This window comes from Sinocyclocheilus anshuiensis, unplaced genomic scaffold (genome assembly GCF_001515605.1).
Source record: "Sinocyclocheilus anshuiensis isolate Anshui unplaced genomic scaffold, SAMN03320099.WGS_v1.1 scaffold2617, whole genome shotgun sequence".
Lineage (NCBI taxonomy): Eukaryota > Metazoa > Chordata > Actinopteri > Cypriniformes > Cyprinidae > Sinocyclocheilus > Sinocyclocheilus anshuiensis.
The window spans coordinates 15,964-29,196 of NW_015538068.1; the positions used below are offsets into that span (position 1 = coordinate 15,964).

The following is a 13,233-nucleotide window of genomic DNA, read 5'->3' on the forward strand; positions in this document are numbered from 1 at the left end:
AGCTCATTGGCACCGGTGTCACTGTTTGATGTCCCACACACACACACACATGCGCTAATCTTTTCTGCTTATTAACATTTTTTCCTCTTCATTTTCTCCTGCTTCTCTGTATTTTCACACTGGGAAAGAATAGTTGCGTGGTGACAGAGGAGCTGCTGCTCACGATGAGTCCCAGTTTATATACAATACCATTCAAAAGTTTGCAGAGAGGTCTCTTCTGCTCACCAAGGCTGCATTTATTTAATTAAAAATACAGTAAAAATTGTGAAATATTATTACAATTTAAAACAGCTGTTACCTATGTGAATCTATAGTCAAATGTAATTTATTGCTGTGATCAAAGCATCATTACTCCAGTCTTTCAGAAATCATTCTATGCAAGTGAGATTAAAAAAAAAAATGTTGATCAAAAGTGACTGAAGATATTTATAATGTTACAAAGGATTTGTATTTCAAATAAATGCTGTTCTTTTGAACTTTCTATTCATCTGTGAATCCTGGAAAATAAAATGCATCACAGTTTCCACAGAAATATTGGGCGGCACAACTGTTTTCAACATTGATAATAATGAGAAATGTTTCTTAAATCAGCATATTAGAATGATTTCTGAAGATCATGTGACACTGAAGACTGGAGTAATGATGCTGAAAATTCAGCTTTGATCACAGAAATAAATTACAGTTTAACAGATATTCACATAGAAAACAGCCGTTTTAAATCATAATAATATTTCACAATTTTTACTATATTTTTTATTAAATAATTGAGCCTTGGTGAACAGAAGAGACTCAAAAACATAAAGAAAAATCACCTTCTCCACAGACACCAATGATCTAGAACCGGACGTGGAGGCCAATCTAGAACCCGAGGAGAAGGACATAGAACCCAGAGAGGAACAGGAAGAGGAAGTGGAGGAGATAAGTGCTGAACAGGAAGTGGGCGGAGCCGAGGAGCGGGCGGAAGAGGAAGAGGAGGGGTCTGAAAGGGAAGCGCCGGATGGAGAAGCGGAGGACAGCGGGATTTTGAGTGATAAAGAACGACAGAACGAAGAAGTGAACGAGAAGGATAACTGCTCCGCCTCCAGTATATCCTCAGCCAGCAGCACACTAGAAAGAGAAGATCGACTCACTGCAGGCGGAGCGGACACGGGTGAGAATAATGATCACTAAATAATAGGGATGCACCGATGTATCGGCCGCCGATATTTATCAGCCGATTTTGTATTATTTTAAAGCCATCGGCATATCGGAAATAGCATGAAAAGGGCCGATACCGATAGTTTATTAATTAACTGCATGGAGACAATGAGTTGCATGTCTGTTGCATAATCCAGCGTTTTTCTCTGGGCAAAATAATTAAATACTTGCCAAAGCAAAATAAAATCTGTAAAATCTCAGCTGTAAATTCATCATAGGTAACGTTCAGTTGCAATGGCAATGCCCCGGAGTTAGTTTATCTGAGGATATGTCACGAACCGCCAATTAAGCATTAGGCCTACATTTAAGTGAAAATGAATGGCAGGTAATATGCAGCTTTTTGTGTGTTTGAAACCAGCAAAAATGGCAGGATTGTGTAGAACACGGATTCACACAAGTTTACATCACGCACCTGCAGCGTTTCTGTGAACAGAGAAAATATTTTGCTTTATTTACCGGTGTTTTAGCCTACATTATTTCTGAATGATAATAATAATATATTAATAATAAAATACATCGTACAGCCTACTAATTTTGTTTTTTTCCTCTCAAAGCGCTTATAGGAGTAGCGTTTTTTATCCATGCTGCAAACATTTTTAAATTACTTGAAAAAAATAGGCCTACTTTAATGTCTTTAAAGCGTTTTTAACCCCTGCTTTATGCAATTGACCAATATTGGTATCAGTATCGGCCAATAGTTGTTTCTTAAAATCGGTATCGGTATCGGCCAAAAAAAATCCTAGCGGTGCATCCCTACTAAATAATATTATGGAAATGTGTCCATAAAAAAAAACTATTAAAATAATTATTGCTTCAACTATAAATAAACTAAATTAGGTTAAAAATAAACTAAAATTGTTTAAAAATGGTAAATATTACATATTATTATATTTAACAAAATACTTAATAAACGTATGTGTTATATTGAATATAATACAAAATAATTGTGTGTGTGTGTGTATATATATATATATATATATATATATATTACAAGATTAAATGTAAATATTAAAATTTAAAATTCTGAAAAATACAAAAAATACACAATAAAGTACATTTGAAAATGAAACAAAATAAACATTAACTAAAAAAAAAAAAAAAAAAAAAAAAAAAAAAAAAACAAAATAAAGTACCTTTGAAAATGCTAAACTATAAAAATTGCTTCAAGTAAAACTGGACTAAAATGTAAGCTTAATCTGAAAAATCTTAAATATTAAAATATTATGGTAAAATTTAAAGCAATAAATATTATTAAATGTAATATAATGCATAATATGCATACACATGTACTGTATGTAATTGTATGTATTAATTGATCATATAATTTATTATGAATTAATTATATTATAGTAATTATTATTAATTATTATAAATTCTATAAGTAATGTAAATAAAATAATGCACAATTAAATATATATTTAATATATATAAATCCATTTTGAAATGCTAAACTATAATAACCAGTTGGCCCAAATGTAGACTTTTTTGACATTTTCTACACTAATTTTAAGAAAAATATGGCTAAATGTAGTGCTGTCAAAAAATTAATCACGATGAATCGCATACAAAATAAAAGTTTTTGTTTGCATAATATATGTGTGCGCGATTAATCGTTTGACAGCACTAGCTAAATGTATTTAAACATAGCAAAATGTGAGTACTGCACTCTTAATGGTAGCTAAAATCAAGATCAAATTAAAAGAAATATTTAACAACTCAGGGTCAGAGATGGGCTTAACCATCGGTAAACTAGTAACTGGTGTATCTGAGGTCCTTCTGTCTGTGTGTTTGCTGCAGGTCAGTGGCCTCAGAGCATCAGAGACGTGAATGAACAACGAAACAAGATCCTCGACAGCAAGCTCTTCATGCTGGACATGCATTACTCGCAGAGCAAGAAACCCTCAGAGGAAGACGAGGATGAAGACGAGCTGGCCGAGGACAAAGAGCGAGACGCAAAAGAAAAGGCTGAGGATTCGTCGCAGGACGCGACACCTCGGGAAGAGAACGACGCTAGGCATGAAGAAGACAAGAAAGTCGCGAACCAGAGCAACGTGCGAGCATTTGCCGAGCGCTTCGGAGACATCGTGAAGGGTCTCACCTCTCCACCAATAGAAACGCAGGAACCTCCTCCTCCTCCCCCGCCGGTTCCGAAGAAGGAGTCGGACTGCATCTGGGACCAGCTGATGGCGAGTCCGCGGGATCTGCGCATTGGCGACATCGACTTCACCGATCTGGGAGACGAGGATGACCAGGATGTCCTGGACTCTGGGAGTTTATACAGCTCTGGCGATCTGCAGGCTCCGCCCCCTCCCCCACCACCCTGCCCCCTTAAACTCCCGGCACCCCCCCCCATGGAGTCCGCGGGATCTGCGCATCGGCGACATCGACTTCACCGATCTGGGAGACGAGGACGACGAGGACGCCCTGGACTCTGGGAGTTTATATAACTCCGGCGATCTGCTGGCTCCGCCCCCTCCACCACCACCCTGCCCCTTTAACCTCCCGGCCCCGCCCCCTATGTTCAGCTGCCCACCGCCCCCTCCCATGTTCAGCATCCGCGTGCCTCCGCCCCCTCCCTGCTTTTCCATCCAGGCTCCGCCCCCTCCTCAGCAGCAGGCGGAGCAACCCCCACTCTTCCAGAAGAGGAAGAAGACCATCCGCTTGTTCTGGAGTGAAGTCCGGCCCGCCGACTGGATCTACCGCAACCACAAACGCAGCCAAGAGTCGCTCTGGTCCAGACTTGAGCCTGTCAAACTTGACACGGCTAAACTTGAACACCTGTTTGAGAGCAAATCCAAAGAGATGCCCGTGACTAAGGTGAGCAGAATCACCGTCACAGTACAATCAAAACAAATTTTTTTGCTCAAGTCAAATGAAGTTTTGTTTTGGTGTTTTTTTTTGACTGCACAAAAAACAAATGACTCTTATGAGTGATGCTTTAATGAATTGCTTTAAAAAACAGAATGAATTCATACGTTTTTGGTTTGAACCAACACAAATGAACTCACTGAATCCAGCTATTGACTCTTTTGAGCAATGCACTAATGAATATCAGTGCACTGCTCAAAATATATATATACTGAATATATATACTCACCGAATCCAGCTATTGAACAAACGTGTAACTCTTATGAGTCTTATGAGCGATGCTTAAATAATTTGCTCAAAAAATGAATGAATTCATGATTTATTGGTTTGAACCAATGACTCTTATGAGCAATTCATTAATGAACTGCTCAGAAAAATGAATGAAATGACAGACTGTCATTTGTTGCACTGATGATTGTATCTGTGTGTCGAACAGAAAACGGCAGCGGATGGGAAGCGGCAGGAGATCATCATTCTGGACTCCAAACGCAGCAACTCCATCAACATCGGTCTGACGGTTCTTCCCCCGCCGCGCACCATCAAAACCGCCATAATGAACTTTGACGAGTACGCGCTCAACAAAGAGGGGATTGAGGTGCAGAGAAACACACATCTGTTACATTTTGCCATTTTAGAATAGGGCTGGGCCAAAAAAATTATCACGATAATTTTTTTTTTCATATCAGTCGATATCGATAATTATCACGATAACTGTCAAATCTTTATTTCTTTCAAGTTTAAAGCCAGATTTTTGCTCTAAAGTGAAAGTTGTAGAAACCAGACCATTCATTTTCCTTAACAAAATAAATATCTAAATAGAAAAATTAATTTCTAAGTTTCTGCATGTTCTAATGAGTGATATCGTTTCAAATCAAGAAACAGGTTTGGGTTGCCTGATAATATTAATAATAATAATAATATCACTATTTTTGTCTTTTAGAAATGCACATTTGATAGTAGCTTGAGTTAGGATGCAGAGGTCAATGTGAATATCCCACATTTCTGCCACAATACCATGGTGCAGTGCAGATTCAAAGTCATGCCCATTCAAAGTGAGGGAGCATGTGCCCCCTCAGATTTTTGAGCCAAGTGAATTTTGAATGCAGCTTTCAAAAGACAAAAAATAGCCGAATTATATTTTCTATATTTGATACAATCACACCAGCGTGATTAAATCGTTCACCGCGTCATATCATCAGCTGCTAAATTAAAATCTGCATTCGCTGGCGGTGAGCCAGAGACAGACGCGTTTTTACAGCACTGCGCATTATAACCAATCACACACGATGCTGCTGAGCTTATGAATGAATGCAATGGCCAATCAGATGTGTTCAGATGAGTCATTGCTAAAATGCCGGTGTTTTCTTCACGCTCGCTGACTGAATACCTCTTTCTGGCGAATTCTTTAGTTAGAAACAACAAAGTGCAGATGTGTGTATGAATCTGTAAGTAAGATATTCATTTCACAGTGTAAACAGCTTCAGTGATTTTAAAGGGAGTTTTTGAGAGTGCTTGAACTCTAGGTTGTCAGTGAAAATGTTCTTTGATGATGTAAATGTTCTTTGCTCTCTTTCTGTACGATGAAAGTGTTATGATAAGTAGCCTAACTTACAATGTTTTTATTCACAATTACTTTCAATGTTAAATTCACATTAAATATAAAGTCAGTCGTATTAAAACTATGTTATGGCATGACACCCATATCTGTTACTTAAGTAAACAGACAGGTTTTTATACATAGTTAATAGACTACATTATTAGGCTACTTTGAGCATCGTCCACTATAGATCAACTAACATAATCTATAAAGGTGAGAATCGAGATGTTTCATGATATAGTTAAAGCATTTGGGAATGTTTTGAATAAAAAGGAAGAAAATGAATGTTACATTTTGCCATTTTAAAATGTTAAATTTTTGTCATCTTAGAATATAAAAATTTGCCATTTCAGAATGTTACATTTCACCATTTTAGAATGTTACATTTTTGACATCTTAGAATGTAATATTTTTGCCATTTTAGAATGTTAAATTTCACCATTTTAGTCTGTAACATTTTGCCATAGAATGTTATATTTTGCCTTAGAATGTTACAATTTGTTATTTCAGAATGTTACATTTGACCATTTTAGAATGTAACATTTTGCTGTTTTAGAATGTTACATTTTGCCATTTTTGAATGTTACATTTTTGTCATCTTAGAATAATTACAATTGGCCACTTCAGGATGTTACATTTGAACATTTTAGAATGTTACATTTTTTGCCATCTTTGAATGTTACATTTCACCATTTTAGAATGTAACATTTTGCCATAGAATGCTACTATTTGTTATTTCAGAATGTTACATTTGACCGTTTTAGAATGTAACATTTTGCCATTTTAGAATGTTACATTTCACCATTTTAGAATGTAACATTTTGCCTTAGAATGTTACAATTTGTTATTTCAGAATGTTACATTTGACCGTTTTAGAATGTAACATTTTGCCATTTTAGAATGTTACATTTCACCATTTTAGAATGTAACATTTTGCCTTAGAATGTTACAATTTGTTATTTCAGAATGTTACATTTGACCGTTTTAGAATGTAACATTTTGCCATTTTAGAATGTTAAATTTTTTTCTTAGAATTTTACAATTTGCCATTTCAGAATGTTAAATTTCACCATTTTAGAATGTTAGTTTGCCTTAGAATGTTAAGTTTTGCCTCATCTCTCTCTCATGCTGTAGAAAATCCTGACGATGATTCCCACGGAGGAAGAGACACAGAAGATCCAGGAAGCTCAGCTAGCAAATCCTGACATTCCGCTGGGCAGCGCAGAGCAGTTCCTGCTGACACTGTCCTCCATCAGTGAGCTTTCTGCACGCCTGCAGCTCTGGGCCTTCAAACTCGACTATGAAGCCACCGAGAAGGTGAGTGAGTCTCTTCTGCTCAGCAAGGCTGCATTTATTTGATCAAAAATGCAGTAAAAACAGTGAAATATTTTTACAGCTTCAAACAGATGTTTTCTATGTGAATATCTGTTAAACTGTAATTTATTTCTGTGATCAAAGCTGTATTTTCAGCATCATTACTCCAGTCTTCAGTGTCACATGACCTTCAGAAATCATTCTAATATGCTGATCTGCTGCTCAAGAAACATTTCTGATTATTATCAATGTTTTCAGGATTCACAGATGAACAGAAAGTTCAAAAGAACAGCGTTTATTTGAAATAGAAATCTTTTGTAACATTGTAAATATCTTGACTGTCACTTTCGATCAATGTCCTTAATTAATGAAAGTATACATTTCTTTTAAAGAAAAACATTTTGAATTCTATTATATTTGTGAGTACATGCAACTGTTTTTTTATTCAATATATTTCAAGAATTGACAAAATCCTACAAAGATTAACCATTCTTTCTGAAGAATTGACAGAATTCTAAAAAAAATGGGACAGTTCGATCTAAAAACTAACATAAGTGCTACTTAGATGCAACAGGTTAAACATAGGGCTTAGTTAGTTAGTTAACTAAAACTAAAACCATGAAACCATGATAAGCATTTTTTTAGTCGGAATAAAATTAACTTTAACTGAAATAAAATGAAAAATAAATTAAACTTTAAAATTTTTATTTTAGCTAGTTGCCAAGGATACATTTCTCAGTTAGTTCACCTTGATGTACTAAAATAACCTAAACTAAAACTGAAATAAAAATTAATAAAAAATATATAGACATTTAAAAAAAAAAACTAATAAAAATAACAAAAATGTGCAACAAAATGACTGAAATTTTTACTACAATTTAAATTAAAACAGAAAATATAAAAATAAAAACAGAAACTATAATCGTATAATAACACTGGTTAACTATGAAGAGCATGGCCTTAGTCATAAAATGATCAAACATTTAGATCAGTGTTTTGAAAGTGTCAAGTGTTAAGGTCCTTGCACACTGAGTCAGAAATTTTTGTATGCGTTTTTTCATATTTGTCATCCTTTCCTATCAAAATGCTTGCTACGGATGCGAAAACGCAGAAAATCTAACCTGGTCTGAATTTTTTGGACAAAAGTTTAGAGGCATTGTGTAAACGTGATTGACACAACATGAGGTCGTATTTATTTTTTAACATGCGAAAATTTCGGACGATAATTTCGGTCTCAGTGTGCAAAGACCTTTACACTTACATTAGTACTGATATTAGACTCCGCTGACGTCACGTTTACAGACTCTCTTTACCTGCAAAGGTGACAGCGTTAGTGAAGACGCTCAGAGAGCACAGAACATTCCCATCTCTCTCTCTGTGAAGTTTCCAGCATTCCTCAGGTTGTGGTGTTTTATCATTCTCTGACGCAGGAGATGTTTTCAGTCGTCCTGATGGAGAGGCACATCGTGTGCTACAAACAAAAGACTCAATAACCAGAAACACATTTGTTTTCTCCTCCATCTCAGATACTGAAGACACAGGGAATGTGGTGTTTCACAGATCTGTACCTGCGTATAAAACACGTCCTATAGCTCATCTGCTCACGATGCTGCTTCATCTTTCATGTGCTATTAAAATGACCAGGCATTTAACAGGTTAATTCATCATCAGTGTTATTGTAGCTAACTAAAACTAAACCACAAAAAAAGTAAAATAAAAGTTAACTAAAAGGTTATAAAAAAAAAAAAAAATATATATATATATATATATATATACAGTATATATACAGTATATATATATAATGAACATTAAAACAAAGTGTACATTTCTTAAAACCTGACGTGTTTATTCAAAGATTTTTCTTTTCTATTTTATGGACACTCCTATATGTCATTGGCCTCTAAATGACTGATTCCTGTGATGTTAAAACACAGTATGGCATTTGAAGTATGAATGATCGCCATAGTACAGGACCGGCAGTTCCATGTGATCTACAGTTAGCAGAACACACATGTACAGTAATCCCGATGCAATGAGTCAGTCGGTTAAAGTGGTTGTAACAGGTGTGTGTATGTGTGTGTAACAGGAGAGGCTCAGGGGCTGAAAGGACAATCTTTCTCAGAGAAGAGTTCCATCTGCCGGCCACCAAGTCGATTATTTCATTTTTCAACATTTCTCATTTTCATTTAGTTGAACTAAAATAACTAGTTTATCTAAAATAGCTTAAAAAATTGAAAAAATGCAAAATACACGCAACAAAATTCCTTTACTATAATTAAAATAAAAACCATAAAAACTTTTGTTGCTTGAAATAAAATAAACATTATCAGAAATAAAATATAAAAAACAACTTTAAAACTGTAATTTAATTTCAGCTAGTTGCCAAGGAAACATTTCTCATTTTTGATGTACTACAAATAACTCAAATTTAAACAAAAATAAAATGCTTAAAACTATGGGCATTTAAAAAAAAAAAAACATAAATAATAAAAATGACAACTCACAGCAAAATTACTAAAACTTTAACTAAAATGAAAATGAAACCTATAGTTTTTAATTACTTGAAATAAAAAAATACTGATCTGAAATAAAGTTTCAGATTATTTAGTTTAACTTGATTTACTAAAATAACTAAAAATGAAATAAAAATGTATCTATATAGACCCTAATATATTTAAAATACATTTATTTTATACTAAGTATAGTTCAAATCTATTAATATATTTACTGACAGATAACTTGAGACTTACTGATATAAAAATATAATTAAACTTTATTTGGCGTGCTACTCATGCACAATGCACTTTTCTTAATATTAAGTCTAAAATGTGTTTTAATGTCACTTTTGATGAGGATTGTATGATCTTTGAATAATATTTTAAATGCAAAATATTTAGTGTACCTGAAGTATACTTGCAATAGTTCCACTTTAGCACAATCAAATATACGATGTATATCTTTAATCGTACTTCAGCACAATTAAAGTGCATTAAGTACAAAATTAGTTGTTCCAATTTAGCAGACTTTAAGTATACAAGTTTAGTGTACTAAAAGTACAATTGCAGGGAATTTTATTAAGTACATAAATATGAAAATGTATTTGTAGTATACTTAGCATGAAATAAATGTATTTCAAATACATTTAAGTATATTTATATTTCACTAGGGGACATATAAATAAAAAACTAATAAAACTGAGAAAAAAACCTACAAAATTAATACAACTTTAAAATGAAAACAGAAAATATAAAATAAAAATGAATTCAAACTTTTAATAAAACTAATAGCAGCTCTATTCATAGTAAATTACACTGTTAATCATGTTAATCGTGTTTCCGGTTTGACAGGAAGTGGCCGAGCCACTACAGGACCTGAAGGAGGGCATGGATCAGCTGGAGAAGAACAGAACGCTGCGCTTCATCTTTTCGACTCTGCTGGTGATCGGAAACTTCCTAAACGGCTCCAGCGTGAGACTTCAGCGCGACACACACTCAAAAGCTTTATTATCGTTATATTGATGTGTCTGACTGATGATGTTTGCGCAGGCCAAAGGCTTCGATCTGACGTATCTGGAGAAGGTCCCTGAGGTGAAGGACACGGTTCATAAGCAGTCGCTCCTGCATCACGTCTGCAGCATCGTGGTGGAGAACTTCCCCGACGGCACAGACCTGTACTCTGAGATCGGCGCCGTCACACGCTCCGCTAAAGTAACACATGCTCCTCTAAAGTAACACAGGCTCCGCTAAAGTAACACACGCTCTGCTAAAGTAACACACGCTCCTCTAAAGTAACACGTGCTCCACTAGAGTAACACACGCTCCTCTAAAGTAACACGCGCTCCACTAGAGTAACACACGCTCCGCTAGAGTAACACACGCTCCTCTAAAGTAACACACGCTCCTCTAAAGTAACACATGCTCCACTAGAGTAACACGCGCTCCTCTAAAGTAACACATCCTCCTCTAAAGTAACACACGCTCCTCTAAAGTAACACATACTCCTCTAAAGTAACACACGCTCCTCTAAAGTAACACACGCTCCACTAGAGTAACACACGCTCCTCTAAAGTAACACACGCTCCACTAGAGTAACACACGCTCCTCTAAAGTAACACACGCTCCTCTGAAGTAACACACGCTCCACTAGAGTAACACACGCTCCGCTAAAGTAACACGCGCCTGTTCCTCCTGATCCTGAGCATGTTTAGAGTAGTGCTGTCAAACGATTAATCACATCCAAAATTAAAGTTTTTGTTTACATAATATATGTGTACTGTGTATATTTATGTACTTATTTTATGTACTTGTGTATATATAAATACACACACATGCATGTATATATTTTGAAAATATTTACATGTATATACATTTATATATTTATATTATTATATTTTATATTATATATAAATATATTTAATATATAAACATAGCATATTTTTCTTAAATATATACATGCATGTGTTTGTATTTATATATACATAATAAATATACACAGTACACACACATATATTATGTAAACAAATACTTTTATTTTGGATGTGATTAATCGTGATTCATTGTTTGACAGCACTAGTTTAAAGCATGTTCCTGATCGTCAGTGCAGTGCAGGGTTATTTAGTCATTAACTAAAACTACTACCATTAAAAAATTGTGTTACTTGAAATAAAATAAACGTTAACTGAAATAAAATATAGAAAAACTTTTTCAGGTAGTTGCCATGGCAACATTTTTATTTTCATCTAGTTTAAGTACTAAAATAACTAAAACTAAAATACATTTATTAATTTATCAGATGTTTTTATCCAAAGCGACTTACGAATGAAGAATAAAAATGTATTAAATAAAATAAAAATTTAAATTAATAAAAACTATTTAGACATATTTTTAAAAAAATAATAAAAATTGAGAAAAACTTTCAAATGAGAAATAAAAATGAAATAAAGACATAAAAATTAATAAAACATTTTAAAAACTAATATAAATGAGAGAGAGAAAAAGTAATAAAAGCTACACAGACGTTTAAAAGAATAATTAAAATGAGGAAAACTTCGAAATGAGGAGTAAAAATTTATTAAATAAAATAAAAAGTAATAAAAACTATTTAAAAAAAATGCAAATGAGGAATAGAAATGTATTAAATTAAATACAAATTAATAAAATAAAAATAAAAAGTAAAAAATAAATGTATAAATATTAAAAACCACCAAATGAGAAGAACTTGCAAATAAGGAATAAAAAATATTAAATTAAAAAAAAATGACTAAAAAACTATATAGACATTAAAAAACTTGTTGTCAGTGCAGTGCAGGGTTATTATCATTAACTAAAACTACAACCATTAAAAAATTGTGTTACTTGAAATAAAATAAACGTTAACTGAAATAAAATATAGAAAAACTTTTTCAGGTAGTTGCAATGGCAACATTTTTATTTTCATCTAGTTTAAGTACTAAAATAACTAAAACTAAAATACCTTTACATTTATTAATTTAGCAGATGCTTTTATCCAAAGCGATAAATTAATAAAATCAAAAGGGAAATTCATAAAAACTATTTAGACATATTTTTAAAAACTAGTAAAAATTGAGGAAAATTGCAAATGAGGAATAAAAATAAAATAAAGACATAAAATAAAAATTAATAAAACATTGTTGAGAGAATGAGAAAAAGTTATAAAAACTACACAGACGTTTAAAAAAATTTATTAAAATGAGGAAAACTTGCAAATGAGGAGTAAAAATGTATTAAATAAAATAAAAAGTAATAAAAACTATGTACACATTTTTAAAAATGCAAATGAGGAAGATATTTGCAAATGAGGAATAAACATTTATTAAATTAAATACAAATTAATAAAATAAAAAGTATAAACTATATATAAATAAAATAAATAATAAAATAAAATTTATAAACATTAAAAACAACCAAATGAGAAGAACTTGCAAATAAGGAATAAAAAATGATTAAATGAAATAAAAATGACTAAAAACTATATAGACATTTAAAAAAAACTAATAAAAATGACAAATAACTTCAGTAATAAACTGTAATTGTAGATGAATGCTGCGGAAGTAACGTCTGCGTTTGTGTCTTCGGTCCGCAGGTGGACTTCGGCCAGCTGCTGGAGACTCTGACTCAGATGGAGTGGCGCTGCAAAGCATCATGGGACTACCTGAAAGTCATCGCAAAGCACGAGATGAAGCCGGCGCTGAAGCAGAAGATGTCGGACTTCCAGAAGGACTGCGCCGAGAGAATCAT

At 33.5% G+C, this 13,233-nt stretch overlaps 1 pseudogene; it reads left to right on the forward strand.

Moving 5' to 3' along the window:
* LOC107683609 (FH1/FH2 domain-containing protein 3-like) overlaps positions 1-13,233 on the forward strand; it is a 38,666-nt pseudogene that overhangs the window by 15,833 nt on the left and 9,600 nt on the right.